This window comes from Neovison vison, chromosome 4 (genome assembly GCF_020171115.1).
Source record: "Neovison vison isolate M4711 chromosome 4, ASM_NN_V1, whole genome shotgun sequence".
Classification (NCBI taxonomy): domain Eukaryota; kingdom Metazoa; phylum Chordata; class Mammalia; order Carnivora; family Mustelidae; genus Neogale; species Neogale vison.
Window position 1 is genome coordinate 193,772,067 of NC_058094.1, and position 16,575 is coordinate 193,788,641.

At 36.5% G+C, this 16,575-nt stretch overlaps 1 protein-coding gene across 1 annotated transcript in view; it reads right to left on the reverse strand.

The window, feature by feature from the left end:
* IMMP2L (inner mitochondrial membrane peptidase subunit 2) overlaps window positions 1-16,575 on the reverse strand; it is an 880,236-nt gene that overhangs the window by 782,957 nt on the left and 80,704 nt on the right. The gene's annotated exons all lie outside the window — the stretch shown is intronic.

The following is a 16,575-nucleotide window of genomic DNA, read 5'->3' on the forward strand; positions in this document are numbered from 1 at the left end:
CGTCCTTCAGTTGCTTCAAGATACAGCATGTAAAATCACTGAGTTTCTAAATAGAAGCAAATACCTAGATGTTTTTGCCTAAAAGATTTAAAACAAATTTCTCACCTCTTCCCCCCTCATTTGCAGCTTTTAGGCCACTTAACCTGCTTCAATCTCCAAAATATAAATTATATTTTCAATTGGTTAATTAAAACAATTGGTATTTTGGACTACCTGGTTAGCATGAAAAGGGTTATATGAGCTAATTTTCCTTGTATGAGTACATCTTTGTAAAAGTAAATTTCTATTAAAATGGAAACCATTTCTGTCAATTGAGCCTGTCACTAAAAGTAGTTTTTAAATGGTTAAAAAACTTTGATCAGGCAAAGGAAACAAAAGTGAAAATGAACTTTTGAGACTTCATCAAGATAAAAGCTTCTGCAGAACAAAGGAAACAGTCAACAAAACAAAGAGGCAGCTCACAGAATGGGAAAAGATATTCACAAATGATACTACAAAGGGCCAATATACAAGATCTATAAAGATCGCCTCAAACTCAATACCCAAAAAACAGATATTCATGTCAAAAAATGGGCAGAAGACTTGAACAGACACTTCTCCAAAGAAGACATACAAATGGCTAATAGACACATGAAAAAAATGTTCATCATCATTAGCTATCATGGAGATTCAAACCAAAACCACACTGAGATAACACCTTACACCAGTTAGAATGGCAAAGATTAACAAGACAGAAAACAAATGTTAGAGAATATGTAGAGAAAGGGGAACCCTCTTACACTGTTGGTGGGAATGCAAGTTAGTGCAGTCACTTGGGAAAACAGTGTGGAGACTCCTCAAAAAATTAAAAATAGAGCTACCCTATGAGCCTGCAATTGCACTACTGGGTATTTAACCAAAAGATACAGATGTAGTGAAAAGAAGGGATACTTGTTCCCCAATGTTCATAGCAGCAATGGCCACAATCACCAAACTGTGGAAAGAGCCAAGATGCCCTTCAGCAGACAAATGGATAAAGAAGATATCGTCCATATATACAATAGAATATTATGCCTCCATCAGAAAGGATGAATATCCAACTTTTGTATCAACATGGACAGGACTAGAGGAAATTATGCTGAGTGAAATACGTCAAACAGAGAAAGTCAATTATCACATGGTTTCACTTACTTGTGGAGAGGTTATTAGGAGAAGGAAAGGAAAAAGTGAATTGGGGTAAATTGGAGGAGATGAAGCGTAAGAGACTCCTGTGGACTCTGAGAAACAAACTGAGGGTTTTGGAGGGGAGTGGGATAGGGAGATGGGTGAATCGTGGTGAGTATTAAGGAGGGCACATATTGCATGGAGCACAGGTGTGGTGCATAAACAATGAATCCTGGAACACTGAAAAAATAAAATAAAATAAGAAAAAAAAAGAAAAAGATACATTTTTAAAAACCTTGATCAACTTTTAGAGAATGTTACTGTTACTACCATCAAATTTCTATGATAATGCTATAAGAAACGCACTACCACTGTACTACCCTAATGTACCAAAAAAATTGCCCTAATTTACCAGTAAAAAGATTCCTCCAATCCCTTTCTCCTTTGCGTCTCTGACCTATGTCCTTCAAAAAATTCTCTCTGAGGAACAGAAGAGTGCAAGAGACTCTTGATCTTAGGGTTGAGTCTAAGCCCCATGTTGGGTGCAGAAATTACTTGAAAAAATAAAATCTTTAAAAAATTTTTTTTTTAGTTCTCTCTTTACAAATTTCCCAAAGAAGGTGCCTGGGTGGCTCAGTGGGTTAAAGCCTCTGCCTTCAGCTCAGGTCATGATCCCAGGGTCCTGAGATCGAGCCCTGCATCGGGCTCTCTGCTCAGCAGGGAGCCTGCTTCCCCCTCTCTCTCTGCCTGCCTCTCTACCTACTTGTGATCTCTAAATAAATAAATAAATAGAACCTTTAAAAATAGTAATAAAAAAAATAAAAATTTCCCAAAGAACCAATTTTTTTAATGCTATCTCTCCAATCTTTTCATCCCTTTCTTTGGGATCCTTTTCATCCTTTCTCCCCTTTGATTCTCTGTCCATATTTGCTTTTCTCTTACTTCACTTCTTCATAGCTCATTTGCTTCCACAAGTTCAACGAACATTTCTACACTGGTGAATCCCCAAGAACATTTCAGTCCTCATCTCTGACCAATCTCTGATCCTGTGTTTCTAGCTGCCTTCAGGATAGGTCTATTTGAATGACATAATACTCTATTAGAATTCAAAACTTCTAGTTTCTCTATATCCTCCCAATCTCACTATTCCTAATCCCATACTTAGGGACATCTAATTCTCCTAAGTAATCCTAACAATTTCAAATCCTCACCATACTGCCAACCACAAATCCAGAATCAATTAGGTTGCCTGCTTTATTTCATTGCAGGATGTTAAAATGTCACAGTAAATAGCCACATACAAAAATTATGGTGACTGTTTTGAATACAAACTGAAAAGTTCATAGCATTCTTTTTTTTTTTTTTAAGATTTATTTATTTGAGATAGTTGGGAAGGGGCAGAGGAAGAGGGAGAGAGAATCCTTAAGCAGACTCCCTGCAGAATGCGGAGCCAGATGCCAGGCTCCACCTCAGGACCCTGAGATCATGACCTGAATCGAAATCAAGAGTGGGCAGCTTAACCGACTGAGCCACCCAGGCACTCCTGGGGTTCACAGTAGTCTATAAGTAAATGTACTGTGGTTCACTCTTTCCCTACTGAACATTTGTTTCTAATTTTTCAGTATTAAAAATAAAATTACAATGTTCATTATTACAATTCTTTTCATGTTCAAAAGTAACTCCTTAGTCTAGCAATACAGAAGCGGAATTACTAGATTGATAAGGTATAAGGATTAAGATTCTTGATTAACAGTGACAAGATGATTTCCAAAATGGCGCTATCATAAAATGTTAGCTCCAGGAGAACAGGGATCCTGACTGTTTTCTGTGTACTACAAGCACTGGTAATACAACAATAAACAGCAAACAGTACATGCTCAATAAATTTTAGTTAAATATATGAATCAATCAGCCAATAAGCCCTATGAAAGTGTTCACCCATACTAAGTAAACAATCTTTTCAATCTCTGCTCTATTTTCCACTCCCCTTTAAGAATGGCCATATCAACCTTCAACCAACAAAATATGAACAAAAAGGACATGAGATATTTTCAGGCAAAAGCTTTAAGAGCCATTTGCCATGTTCTTTTTCCCTGTGAGAGCAATCAAGACAACAGATAAATGTTTCTCTTCATGTAATTATTATTTATCATTAGTATTTTCACATAGTAAAGTGTAAAGGTTTTTTTTTTCCTTGAAATGTACCCTTTTATTAAGCACAAAGTTGCAGATAATGCCCTTAAAAAGAACTCCATGCGGGAAGGCCCTTTGATAGGAGCATTACAGGTGTGGAGTCCCAGTCCTAAGAAAAAATATGGAGCAATAAAGGAAGCTGCTAAAGTCAGAAGGCATCCTTGACTCTGCTTTGAGATCAAGCTGACTTTGAAAATCAGAGAATACTTTAATTCAGAGAATTCCAATAAAGTTTTGCTAGATTTCAGTGAAATATAAACGCTTCATAGTGCAGCTCAAAGATAGTTTTATTGCAGCTCTAGAAGCCCCAAAAAAGCATCAAGAAACCAGGCAACATGCCTCATTTTAAAATTCCTATATATGGGCTGAAATGCTCCTGAGCATAAGGGTAGAGGAGATAAAGAAGAGAAGGTAACCAGAGCCTCAGATATAAAATATAATTCAACTTGATATATTTTAACTGCAATAAATAAACCAAACAAAACAAATGTATGAAGATCTGGGCATGTAATTTGAGTTTCTGAAGAAATTTGAACCATTATGATCTAAATCCCATTAGATAAAGAATATATTTTTTCTACAGCTAAACACATTGGTGTTTAAGAGTTTTAGTGTGACTTGCAAAACCTAAAAGAATTTAGAGGAAGTCCAAATGGAAATGAGAAGCAAGTTTAATGCCAATCAATTGGCATTTCACAAAGGTAGAAGAGTAGGATATTTTCTTATTGTTTCATCTGTATTACATAAGTAAAGGTGTTTGGGAGAGACTTTTAAATAAATGCTTTTTTAATTTTTTATTTTAATTTTTTATTTTAAATTATATTATATAGAAATATATAAGTATATTTATATTAATAATTTTTATTTTAATATTTTTCCCATCATAAAACTAATTCATGGTCAAGGTAGGAGCTATGGAGTATAATAAACCGCAGACAAAAGGGGGGAAATACCACTTCCAAAACTGTGATCTATGTGAATCATTACTTCATATCTTGGTATATGGCATATTTCCCCCGTTGTATTTTTCCCAGAGAAGCTTTTGCTTGTTCATTTGTTTCTATATACTTTAATTCTTCTTTTTTATTATGAAACATAACAACATAAGCTTTTACTCATGTTACCTCAATCTATTCACAGGCTTCACTTTAATACAACATTCCATCAAGTGAGCATTTCGCAATTTATATTTTGCCTTAGTGCTGGGTACTTGCCTTCAATTTCTTTTACCATCATAAATAATTCTGTAAAGGACATATTGGGCAAAAAGTTTTTCCTGTATTTCAAAATCTTTTCTTAGAATATGTTCCTCAAAATTGAACTACTACATATCAAAAATGATAATCAAAATTAAAGGGCAATATGATTTCTGGGTTTGTAACAAACTAATACAGGGCAGGGAAGTGGATGGGAAGTACAGATGAAACAAGACAGTGCATGTTAAAAATTTTTAGAATAAGATGTTCAAACAAAAATAAAAAGCAGACCACATTCCAAGAATATGAAATTTTTTTTCATTCTAGCAAAGATGGAAGTTTAAGCTCTTGAAGCACATTGCCAGACTGCTTCCCTAAGGGCTGTAATCATTTTTAATCCCAACATAACCTGAAGGTTTATTGTGAAGGCTTCTTTACATCCTCTTTTCTTTCGAGTCTTTGTTTATACATTGACTTTGGCATGTGTCTCTAACCTCCTACACATTTTTTCTATCGAGATACACATTGATTCTTGACACTAGCAATTTCTTTTATATGCTCTGTTCATCACGGAAAGATGACTCCAGTCAGAACAACAACTGGATAACACAATGATTTATCTAAGGGGTATTTATATATTGTTGTTTATAAGGCAAAACTGTACCATAGTATTGTTTAGCAAAAGTTAGAAGCAATCATTACTGTATCACTTCCAGGGGCTGCACAGTATTTCAAAATGTAGGCTACAAAAATGTTTATGTGACGTAATTCTGCCTTGCATATATTATATACATACCCGTATGTACACACACGTGGAAAAGGAAAAAACCCTAGAAGTGCATATACTAATAAAAATGGCATCTTCTTAGGGGGTTGAAATTACCAGTGATTTTTATAAACATCTTTATTTATATGCCTTAATTTTAACAAAAAACATTCTAAATGTATATTTTTTTAAAATTCACAACTAAAGTAACTCTCAACATATAACTAATCATTAACCAAGTCAATCTAGCCTCAATTATTTTCTGTGAACCCTACCTCCCCTATCGAAAGTATGCTAGGAATATACAAACATAGAGCCAAAGGGTTTAACTTTTACTACCCAAACCACCTATCATTCAAAAGGTCAATAAGACCTGTCACTCTTGCTATAACTGGATCTCTGACCCCTATCTGGTAGTACATCTTAGATCCTCAGGAGTTTTATGTCCTTACAATTCATTTCTGATTACTTCACTGTCAGTCAAGATTTTGATATTCATCACTCCCCCCAGCCAGGCTACTCCTGGGTGGATGTAAGACACCACTCTCAACTCACTACCCCAAATTTTCTTTAGGCATTTGAAAGTTAACCAAATCCTTCCTTTAGCCAGGGAAATGCCACTTTATAGTGATTTTCACCCCCAAATGTGTATACTTGATTTTGCTTTGCTTTGTTTTGTTTGGGGGGGGATTTAAATTTAATTAGCCAACATACAGTATATCATCAGTTTCAGATGTAATGTTCAATAATTCATCAACTGCATACAACACCCAGTGCTAATCACATCACCTGCCCTCCTTAATGCCCATCACCCAGTAACCCCACAAGCGGTGGGGGGGGGGGTGTTGTGTTTTTGGGGTTTTTTTAGGCAGGCCCCATACCCAGCATTGAGACAAATACAGGGCTTGAACTCATGACGCTGAGATCGAGACCTGAGCTAAGATCAAGAACAAATTACTAAGATCAAGAGTTGGACGCTTACCGACTAACCTACCCAGGCACCCCTATGCTTGATTTTGTTTAATTGTGGGGGAAACAGATGCTGTTTGAGCTCAGGCATCACGCAAAAAGGACAGGAGAAAACACCAAATTTAGTAGCTTTTTAGGAATGGGTAAGGAGCTGTGGAGAAAACCTGTGAAAAGAAAATCTTACAGGTATTTGGAAACTGTAACCCCTCTTTTTAACTTAAAAATAAACACAAGCCTTTAAAAAAAAAAAAATGCCTTTACTTGGCTTAGCAGAACATAACTCAGCTGCAACAACTATAATGAACAAAAAGTGAATATTGTTACTGTATAAAACACATGAGATACATTGAAATGTACTGTTTGTGTCTAATTGAAAGCAGTAGCTGTAGAGTTCATTGTTATAAGAGCAGACTGACTTCCTGGTTAAATGACTAACTGGCAGAAAGGCTGAATGACCAAGAGCACAGCTCTGAGGGGAAAAGGCCCCAGTCTGAATCCTCACTCCAGCATTTCGTGGATGACCCTGGGCAGGTTAACTCATCTGTGCATGCATAGTTTCCTCACTCTATGGTGACATTTCTTACCTCACGCGGTTACTGGGACAATTAATTGAGGTAATGTATATAAATCATTTAGAACAATCACATAGTAGGTCCTCAGAAACTTGTAGTCCTAAAATTTCCTATTCTATCTATCATTGAGAACTATACACAGTTCAACCAAAGACGAAATTGGTTGTAACAAGAGTAATTTTGTTGCAGCAACAGTTTTTGGCTCGTTTCCTACTACTTCCATGAGTCACACTCCTTACACTCGCTTAAACACACACAGTACAGGTGATTTTAGAGAATAAATTTTTCAGTGATCACTGATGTTTACCTTGGAGATAATATGCCAGATCCCAAGTTCATGGCTGGATTTCTTTAGAATTACAAAGATGAGAAGGTTAATTACCATTTTAAGCATGATGATTGGCCATTGCCTTGTTTTCCTTTTGAGAAAAGGGCAAACCATTCTTACTAAATATAAAAATATTCCCGTTGACAATTTATTCATTGCTGTTTATGACCTCTAGTTTTCTTTCAAATCAAGCAATTAGACTTTAAACAAACACTCATGAAATAGAAGCAAAAACCACTTCCCTCAGCATATTTAGTACTTCCTAAAGGTCTCCCACAAGTAACACCCTCCAATTAATATTTATTCTCTTCCTCACAGCATCGACGACTAGGCTGCCAAAGGGAAGCCAGTTGCCAGCTAAGGCATAGGAGGATAACAACAATGGGACTTAGCCAGGTGAAAAAATATGTTACATTATAAAAAATGAATATCTCATCCAACTGAAATATGCTAGAAGAATTAAGAAGCCAGGAGACAACAAATTGTAAAAATATTAAGAAACAGGTGACAATTAAAATCATTCTTTCTCAGCCCAACTAGATCTACTAACTGCCAGCATTACTTTCTACTTATATTAGTATTACCTCAGGGAATCTATTGTTTTCCTATAAAAGCCAGCCAAGCTGCACAGCTTAACCAAGGTATTTCTCGGTATTAGTTTTCAAGTATAGAAAGCTTATCTGTAAATAAAGCATACGTCGTTCATTGTTATCAGGATGTCATTAATCTTGTTGCTCAGGAACTAAAATTATCTCTAGAGGGATTCTTTTACAGAGAAACCAAATAAATCTACTTATTAACCTAGCTCCTATAAATATCACATAAGTAAACCACGTACTTGACCATTTGCTACGGGTAGAGGTGTGCTGTCAGGACATGCTGACCACACTTCATGACTAGTATCTTCACAAACCATCAAGAAGCCTCAAGTTTCATCACTAAAATGAATTTCAGTCTTAAAGGATTTCAGAAGAGAGGGAATACAGAAGAGAACATCCAGAGTTAGAAATGGAAGAGTCATTTAGGATTTATATGCCACATAGGAAGAGAACAAATGGAATCAGCACAAGTTTTAAACAGACTCGTTATCTTGGTTCTGTTGAAAAGAACTCTGGAAGCAATATGGAAAATATATCAGAAAAAACAAAGTCAAAGAAAGATCATGTGGGATCTTAGTGAGGGGACCTGAACTGAAACATTGCAAGAAAGAGAAGCGAGAAATACTGAATACATATTTCACAGGTGGACCCCAAAAGACTCTGTATCTAACTCTATGTAGATGTCTCCCACTGCGACTTGTGACTAAATACAGTAATGTCAAAAACCAAAATTATACACAGAGGGAGAGAATACATTTGGTATGGGAGAAAAGGCCACGTTGTGTTGAAAAAATGCACAGAATATCAGCATACAGATATACCCAGTAGACAGCTGAAAATTAAGGAATGATGTTTAGGAAAGAAGTCAAATAGGCAAGAAGTCAAGGACAGTGGGCAAAGAGCAAAGAAAACTGAGAAAGTAGCAAAATAGAGAGCTCAAAGAAGACCAAGAAACCATGAGTGTAGTGTATGACAAGGGACAAGAAAGATTCAAGGAGGAGGTATATACACAGTGTCTGATTCTGCTATGATATCAGGAAGCATTAGTATCGTGACTATTGTATTTAAACATTGAGAAGGTACGGGAATTGTTCCCAAGGAGTTTCTATGGAGTACTTAAGATCGAGATTGATTTCAATGGACTGAAGGAGTAAGTGAATTAGAATTGAAGAGAATTCACAGACTACCCTTTCTAGAAGTTTGAAAATAAAGAAAATGTACATATTTGATTCAAAATCATGACTGATTCCAGGGACTGGAATCTGTTACTATTGGGTGCAAGAGTGTTACTCTGTTACACCTAAAATTAACTTCTCCAGCTTCTCTTCACTTTGTTAACGTGCCAGCTAGACTTTAAGAGTACCTACCTATATTGCTCACATTATATTTCTATTGGACAGCCCTGATCTAGAGAATGAATATGAGATTGGAAAAAGAGCAGGATCAGAAAGGCTCTGTAAAAATCGGCCCTTGTTAAAGCCTCTGCCTTCAGCTCAGGTCATGATCCCAGGGTCTTGGGATCGAGCCCCACATCGGGCTCTCTGCTCAGCAGGGAGCCTGCTTCCTCTCCTCTCTCTCTCTCTGCCTGCCTCTCTGCCTGTGATCTCTGTCTGTCAAATGAATAAAACCTTAAAAAAAAAAAAAATCGGCCCTTGCGTATGTATCACATTAAGGCTGAAGTTTCTAAAGAGGACACCCAGGAAAACTTCATGATTGTGTAGCTGAGGAAGCTAAGGGCCTAACTGATTTTGATGGCTTACTCAGGTCACCTGTCTCATTAGAAGGAAAACCCAGAGAACTCATCTAGGAGTTTACCTCTATTATTTCACTTCTTGAGATGGCAGTGAAAATTTAACAATTTGAATTTTAAAAATTATAGTAGCTTCACTATTATGTACATCTCATTCTATACCACATCCAATAAAATGCCTACTTATAATAAAAAACATAACCTCTAAACATATTAAAATCATGACCTCAATAAACATTCAGTTTCTTATGTGCACCAGCCAACCTATGATATAAGAATTTAAGGTATATCAACCCAGGATTTGTTTTGCTTTTGTTTTACTTTGGATATATATACACTCTGAATTTATTTCAACCTAATTCCTCGCTAATTTTAAAGCCAGCATCACGCTTTCAAGTATATACCTCTTGAAAAGCAGTTGTAAGAAAACATATGTGAACAATTTCGAAGACTTTACTTCTTAACCAACTGAGTCACCCAGGTGCCTCAAAGAATTTACTTCTTAACTATTGTGCCATTACCTGCCACTTGCAAGCAGTAACTCACTAAGATACTATTGTGTGCCTAAGTACAATACTCTAGCAAGTTAAGAATGAGAAAGTTCAGGGGCGCCTGGGTGGCTCGGTGGGTTAAGCCTCTGCCTTCGGCTCAGGTCGTGATCCCGGGGTCCTGGGATCAAGCCCCACATTGGGCTCTCTGCTCAGCAGGGAGCCTGCTTCCCTTCCTCTCTCTCTGCCTGCCTCTCTGCCTACTTGTGATCTCTCTCTGTCAAATAAAAAAATTAATTAATTAAAAAATTTAAAAAAAAAAAGAATGAGAAAGTTCATAGTATTGCTGTAGTATATGATCATAAACCACATTTCAATATCTGGTATCATTTCAACACTTGTTCTCCCAGTGAGTGAAACCTTCAAAGCTCATTCAAGGACGAAATAGTCAAAGGTCAAAGGTCAACCTCAGTTTCAGGATCACCAACAAAATTATAACCAACTGGGGCGCCTGGGTGGCTCAGTGGGTTGGAGCCTCTGCCTTCAGCTCGGGTCATGATCCCAGGGTCCTGGGATCAAGCCCCACACATCGGGCTCTCTGCTCAGCAGGGAGCCTGCTCCCCCCTGTCTCTCTGCCTGACTCTCTGCCTACTTGTGATCTCTGTCAAATAAATAAAATCTTAAAATAAAAAATTATAACCAACCAAAATCTCTGGCTATATTTTCTTGAATACTCCAAGCTATTATAAATCTACTTACATGTCTTATGTAAGAAAGGGCACATTAAGAAGCGGGCGGGGAGGAAAGGAATGACATTTATGACATTTCCTTTTCATGCTAATTTTCCAGGCGAAAATTGAAAAACAAACATCACTTTAAGCTCTATACAGTACTTAATTTTGTGAGATAGCTTAATAAGCTAATACCTGCCAAAATCATGATAGTTATTTTCTGCATACAGTTATTGCTCCAAAATACAGAGCTGGAAAATGAAAAATAGATTGTCTGATAAGACAGCATGTTTATTTCATTCTGTATACCCACCCTGTATTTGTTTTAAAAAATAAATCTACTGTTGGTATTCCAGAATGACATTATGGAGACTGACAGAAATGAAGAATCCTCGCCCCCATTTCTTGAATATCTCAATGTATCACAATGTATCACACAGATAAAAGGCTGATGTGAACCTAGCATGGAGTTAGGCACACATGGGGTGACTGAGCACTTCAAAGCAAGTTTTCAATTTTGATCTACATGTTTTCAATTCTTTGCCTTGTTAGTTGGGGCCCCTCGTCGAATAACTGGAGTTTGTGCTCTCATCCATTTCAAAGCTGTTCCAGTGTGGACCCCCAGAAGGCAGCCTGCCCACGGGTTGCAGTAATCTCCTAAAAGTACAGATCCAGGCGTCATTTAAAGCTGAGAGGCAGGACATCCTTAGAAGAGTTTTCCAGTTTTCCCTCATTGTATGTGCCATGTAGCTTACTGCATAGTAGGTACTAAGGGTCCCACAGTCATCCATTCTTCACAAAGCCTAATCCAGCATGGTACTACAGAGCACCACTCTCCTTCAGTGCTGGAAGGCTGCATCACAGGGCTGGGCATTTTTATGGCAGCCGACTTTATATTAAGAGTAAGTGACTTAACAGGGAGGGTGGGGAAGTTGCATAAGGATTGGTAGTAGACTAGATTTCAGTCTTCTACACATAATGTCCATCAATTTGATATTAAGCCTAAATCTGGTAGAAGGAATTTTTTATTTCCTTAACTCTGAAGGCATCATGGAGATCAGGTCACTAAATTCGGGGACAGTCCCATTTTTCACTGCTAGTAGTGAAAAACCCAGCTTTGTTTATTTGTCTATTCACTATTCCTTACTAGTGAATAGTACAGGTTAATATGGGATCTAGACATGGTCACGCTCATATGAGGCTAAGCTCTAATACCTTGTTCTAGATCAACAAACCTATTCACCACTTCCTCCATACAACTTTTCACGCTTTCCTCAAAATCTTCACACGTGCCATCTCTAAAACTCTCTTGCTGCTTCTCTGGTCAAGTACATACCACCCCATCTTCAAAACCTAGTTTCAAATTCTCATCTATTTTTCTTTCAATTCCTCTTCTTTCAGGGATTCCCTAGTCTCAGTATCTTATTAATGACTGTTTGTAGGGTTCTATAAACTCATCACACACCACATGTTTTTGTCTCACCTCTACCTTGATCAAGGACACACAAGAGTAAAAACTACGCCTCCATTTCTGCTGTGCCATCTAACAACACTCACCACCAATGGTACACGGTTCAACCATATCACTTAATTTAAAACAAAACAAAAACAAAAACAAAACCTTTTTTTAAAGCCCTGATGTATAGTGTTCACCAATTTTTTTAATAAAGATTTTATTTATTTATTTGAGAGAGAGACAGTGAGAGAGAGCATGAGCGAGGAGAAGGTCAGAGAGAGAAGCAGACTCCCCGTGGAGCCGGGAGCCCGATGTGGGACTCGATCCCGGACTCCAGGATCATGACCTGAGCCGAAGGCAGTCGTCCAACCAACTGAGCCACCCAGGTGTCCCCACCAATTTTCATGATACAAATACTCACACCATATAAATACTCACACTCATACAAATACTCACTGATTTCAGGTTACCAACATGAAATCACCGAATGCAGTGTTGTGAGGAAATGCACACACTGACTTGGGAGCCAGTTCAAGACAATGTACGATGTTGGGCACAACTGCTTAATTAATGAATATGTAGTTTCCTTCCTAATATGCCCACCTGCCACAATTTTGACAAGTCTCAAAAATACTTTTTTATTCAAGACACATTCATTCAGCAGAATCATTAAGTCCCACAAAAGGAGGTGCTTTTGCCTGTTTTCCTTATTGTTCTATCAGAGTGGCTAGTTCTATGCCCAGAGTAATCCCGTAGAAAGTATTTGTCAGATTAATAAGTTGTCAACATTTTTAAACATAATAAAATGGTATATAGGTATCCATTAAAAACTGATATGCCTCATATTATAAAATAATTAACCTACACATGTGGAAAATAAAATAATCACAGAAAAAATTGTCAAGTTAAAGGGCATGTTAGAAATTATTGAGTACAATCTCTTCATTTTATGAAAAAAAAAAAAAAAAAGAAAAAGAAAAAGAAAAAAAGAAATCCACAAAGTTAATTAACACACAGTCCCTTAGTGCCAGAGTTAGCCTAAAACCCAGGTCTCTTGGTGTCTTGTCCAAATCTTTTCTGAGTAGATAATCATGATTGCCCCTTGGGTTATTATCTACTTGAACTAATAACCTGTTGAGGAACTGCCATTATTTTGAAAAGCAGACTTTTTCATTGGTTTTCCACATTAATATATAATGCAGAACTACATTTAATATGATATCTAATAAAAGAAAAATCAAGGTAATTATAAGACTATCAGTGACCAGAAAAAAAGTCTGTAATTATAAAAGATATTTCTGTATGAATCTGAGGACCTTTTTCTCAACATAGCATCACAGAAGCAGAGATTAGCCCAAATTCTATATTCATATCATCTTTAAATTTAGAATCATCTATGAACTTAATTTTCCTGATTACCATTCTATCTGATCATCAGTACAAAGGTCATGTAAAATTAGACCTTATAATGATTCCAGAAATGATTACCCAGGTCTTCCCAAAATTCAGAGGCCTAAAATAAAAACTATAAAAATAAGAATTTATCAACATCTTTATAAAATTTTAATAATTTCCATGTATATATAAATTATTGGGTTAATTTGAAAGAAAAAAATCTTTCTTTAGACAATATTTGGGATTTCTAACCATTTATTTTTTTAGTAAGACCTGAACTGAGAAACCCTTACAGAGATCCTAATTTCCTATACTGCATTTCTCTGAATGGTTCAATTAGGCTTGCAGCCTCTAAACATGTTTCAATTGTCAAACACAGAAGAGAATCCAAATTTAAAGAATTGATCAAGAACAAAAAATACATTATAGCAAAAATTACAGTATTTAATGGATTATGATATCGTTCTCATGAGAAATTACTTTTCTCCATTTCATTATTTGTTACCATTTAAAAATCTACACACAATAAATGTGTTTAAAAAATCATATGACTCTGAAGATAACTAAAAACATAACTAGCCTCTGTTTCTAGAGTAAAAGTGAGTATTCAAAGATAATTGCAGGAGTTTAAGTTCGTTAGCCAATATTCCCCTAACACCTAAGGCAGTTTTCTGATTTTTTTTTTTAGCATGATCTTATTACTGCCTAATTATCCATATTGCTTTTCTTCCTTTTTGTTCAACTGAAATTCACTAGAGCAGTTTAACCTTTCATTTAGAATCATTAAATATACACCCCTCCTTCACTGATAATTGGCCTCGTTATTAACTGATTTCCCTGCTTGATTTATTATAAATCTGTTTTGCCAAATTTGGATCCATTCTGTTAATACATTTTTTACCTTCCTTCCACTCAATTAACACACTGTCACGGTTACCAAAACTTTTCTATTATTTCTTCAAGTTCTTATTGTACTTTAAAGATCCTCTAGTAGAGTAATGAATTTTTAATAAACCTGGAATATTTTAATGATTCTTCCTTAATTCTATAATGAGATTTACATGAGACATACTACTCACAATGAAATGTTTCCTACTGTTTTGCCGTAACACTCTACGGTAACTTTACAGCAATCCAAATACGTAAATCTTTGCAATGTAACTTATGACCTCTAAAAGCACAAAAAGCCATATTATAATTATCATATCCGTAGCCAAATCCAACTGAGCCAGCTTCTCTGTCAGCAATTTCAACATCCATACAATTTTTAATAAAGTGAAACTTATATTTGTGGTGCCTTCAGTAAATATTAACATGACCTCGGAATGTGAATAAACCTGTCACTAGATTATGCAAGGAATAATCTCTCATAATACAGGGCACCGAGGCTTCTTATTAATGGAAATAAACAGCAAAAAACAACAACAGCAAAAAAAAAAAAGGATTCCTCCTCCTTCCTGGACAGAAATGTTTCCCTGAGCTCCAAAGCACAGATAAAGTTTGGTGGCTGTTGCTTTAAGCCCTTTCCCTCTCTTATCAGCCACAGCCACATTTCCCAGCAACTGCCACCTCCAGTCACCAAAAACAGTGCCTTTCTTTATAAAAGGTAAAGAAAAATAGGAGGTAACTACTGACCTTGGATCGAATAAGATTATGCTCAAGTTTTGAGATTCCTTCCACATTTCCCGGACCTGAATTATGAAACAGACTGTGGACTCTAGCATTTCTGGTAAGAGCAAGTGAACAGAGTGTTTACTGGTGGGAAGTGCATTGTAAGTTGACAAAACAGAGATAACCAGGACAAGATTAACTATTGGAGTCTTAAAAACTCAACTCCCAGAGTAAATTATAAGGACTAAATAAATGTAAGATTTCTACAGGTTTCTTACTTTAAATAATTTTAAGCAAGAAAGAAAGGATTTTGCTCTCATCCTCCTGTAAAACACCTGCCTGCCAACTTTTAATTTCTCCATTTTCAATCATTTCCTCCAAAGACATAATCTTAATAAACACAGATTCATTTGATGCTGTTGACCAAAAGAGCTGGTATTCAAAGTCTCCTCATCCATTCTAAAACTTCTGTGTAAGGTACCAACATGGCTTCTTTTCTTCCAAAATTTTCCAGTTGGTTTTGACTCCAGCTTCAAAAGGACGCAAATGTCTGCATTTTTCTGATATTCTGAGTGATTGGTTCTTATGTCCAGCTCCTCAAAACTATTATCATGCAATCTTAAAATGAAAGAGACCTTAGAGATCGACTAGTCTATACTTCATAGTTTGCAGATGCTTAAACTGACACAAAGAATAAATAAAGATAACCGGTCTGAGGTTACGAAGCCAGTTAACAAGTAATGCAGCTGAAGGAAAAACAAGATCTCCTAAAGCTCTGTCCTGTGTTTTGTGCCAGGAAATTAGCAGGTAGAGAATGACAGAGTTGTTTTATGCAAAAGAAAATAATTTTTAATTAGTTAATCGAGTACCTAAATAAAATCAGTATTTGCAAATGCTTATAAGAATCTTTCGTAACGGGGCACCTGGGTGGCTCAGTGGGTTGAAGCCTCTGCCTTCGGCTCGGGTCATGATCCCAGGGTCGTGGGATTGAGCCCCACATTGGGCTCTCTGCTCAGCAGGGAGCCTGCTTCCCCCTCTGTCTCTGCCTGTCTCTCTGCCTACTTGTGATCTCTGTCTGTCGGATAAATAAATAAAAAATAAAAGATTAAAAAAAAAGAAAAGAATCTTTTGTAAAAGTTCATTTTCCTTTTCCATACAGTTTACGGGTAGTATTAGAACTATTATTTTTAATTGCTTAATACAACTTTCTACTGCCACTATAGCAAATTAAAGCAAACGTAGGGGTCTGAAACAGCATCCATTCATTAACTCACCATTCTCTAGGAAAGTCTGGCCAGTCTGGGTAGGTACTCTGCTTAGGGTCTCAGAAAGTCAAAATCAAGGTGTCAGCTGCTCTGAACCCTTATCTGGAGAACAG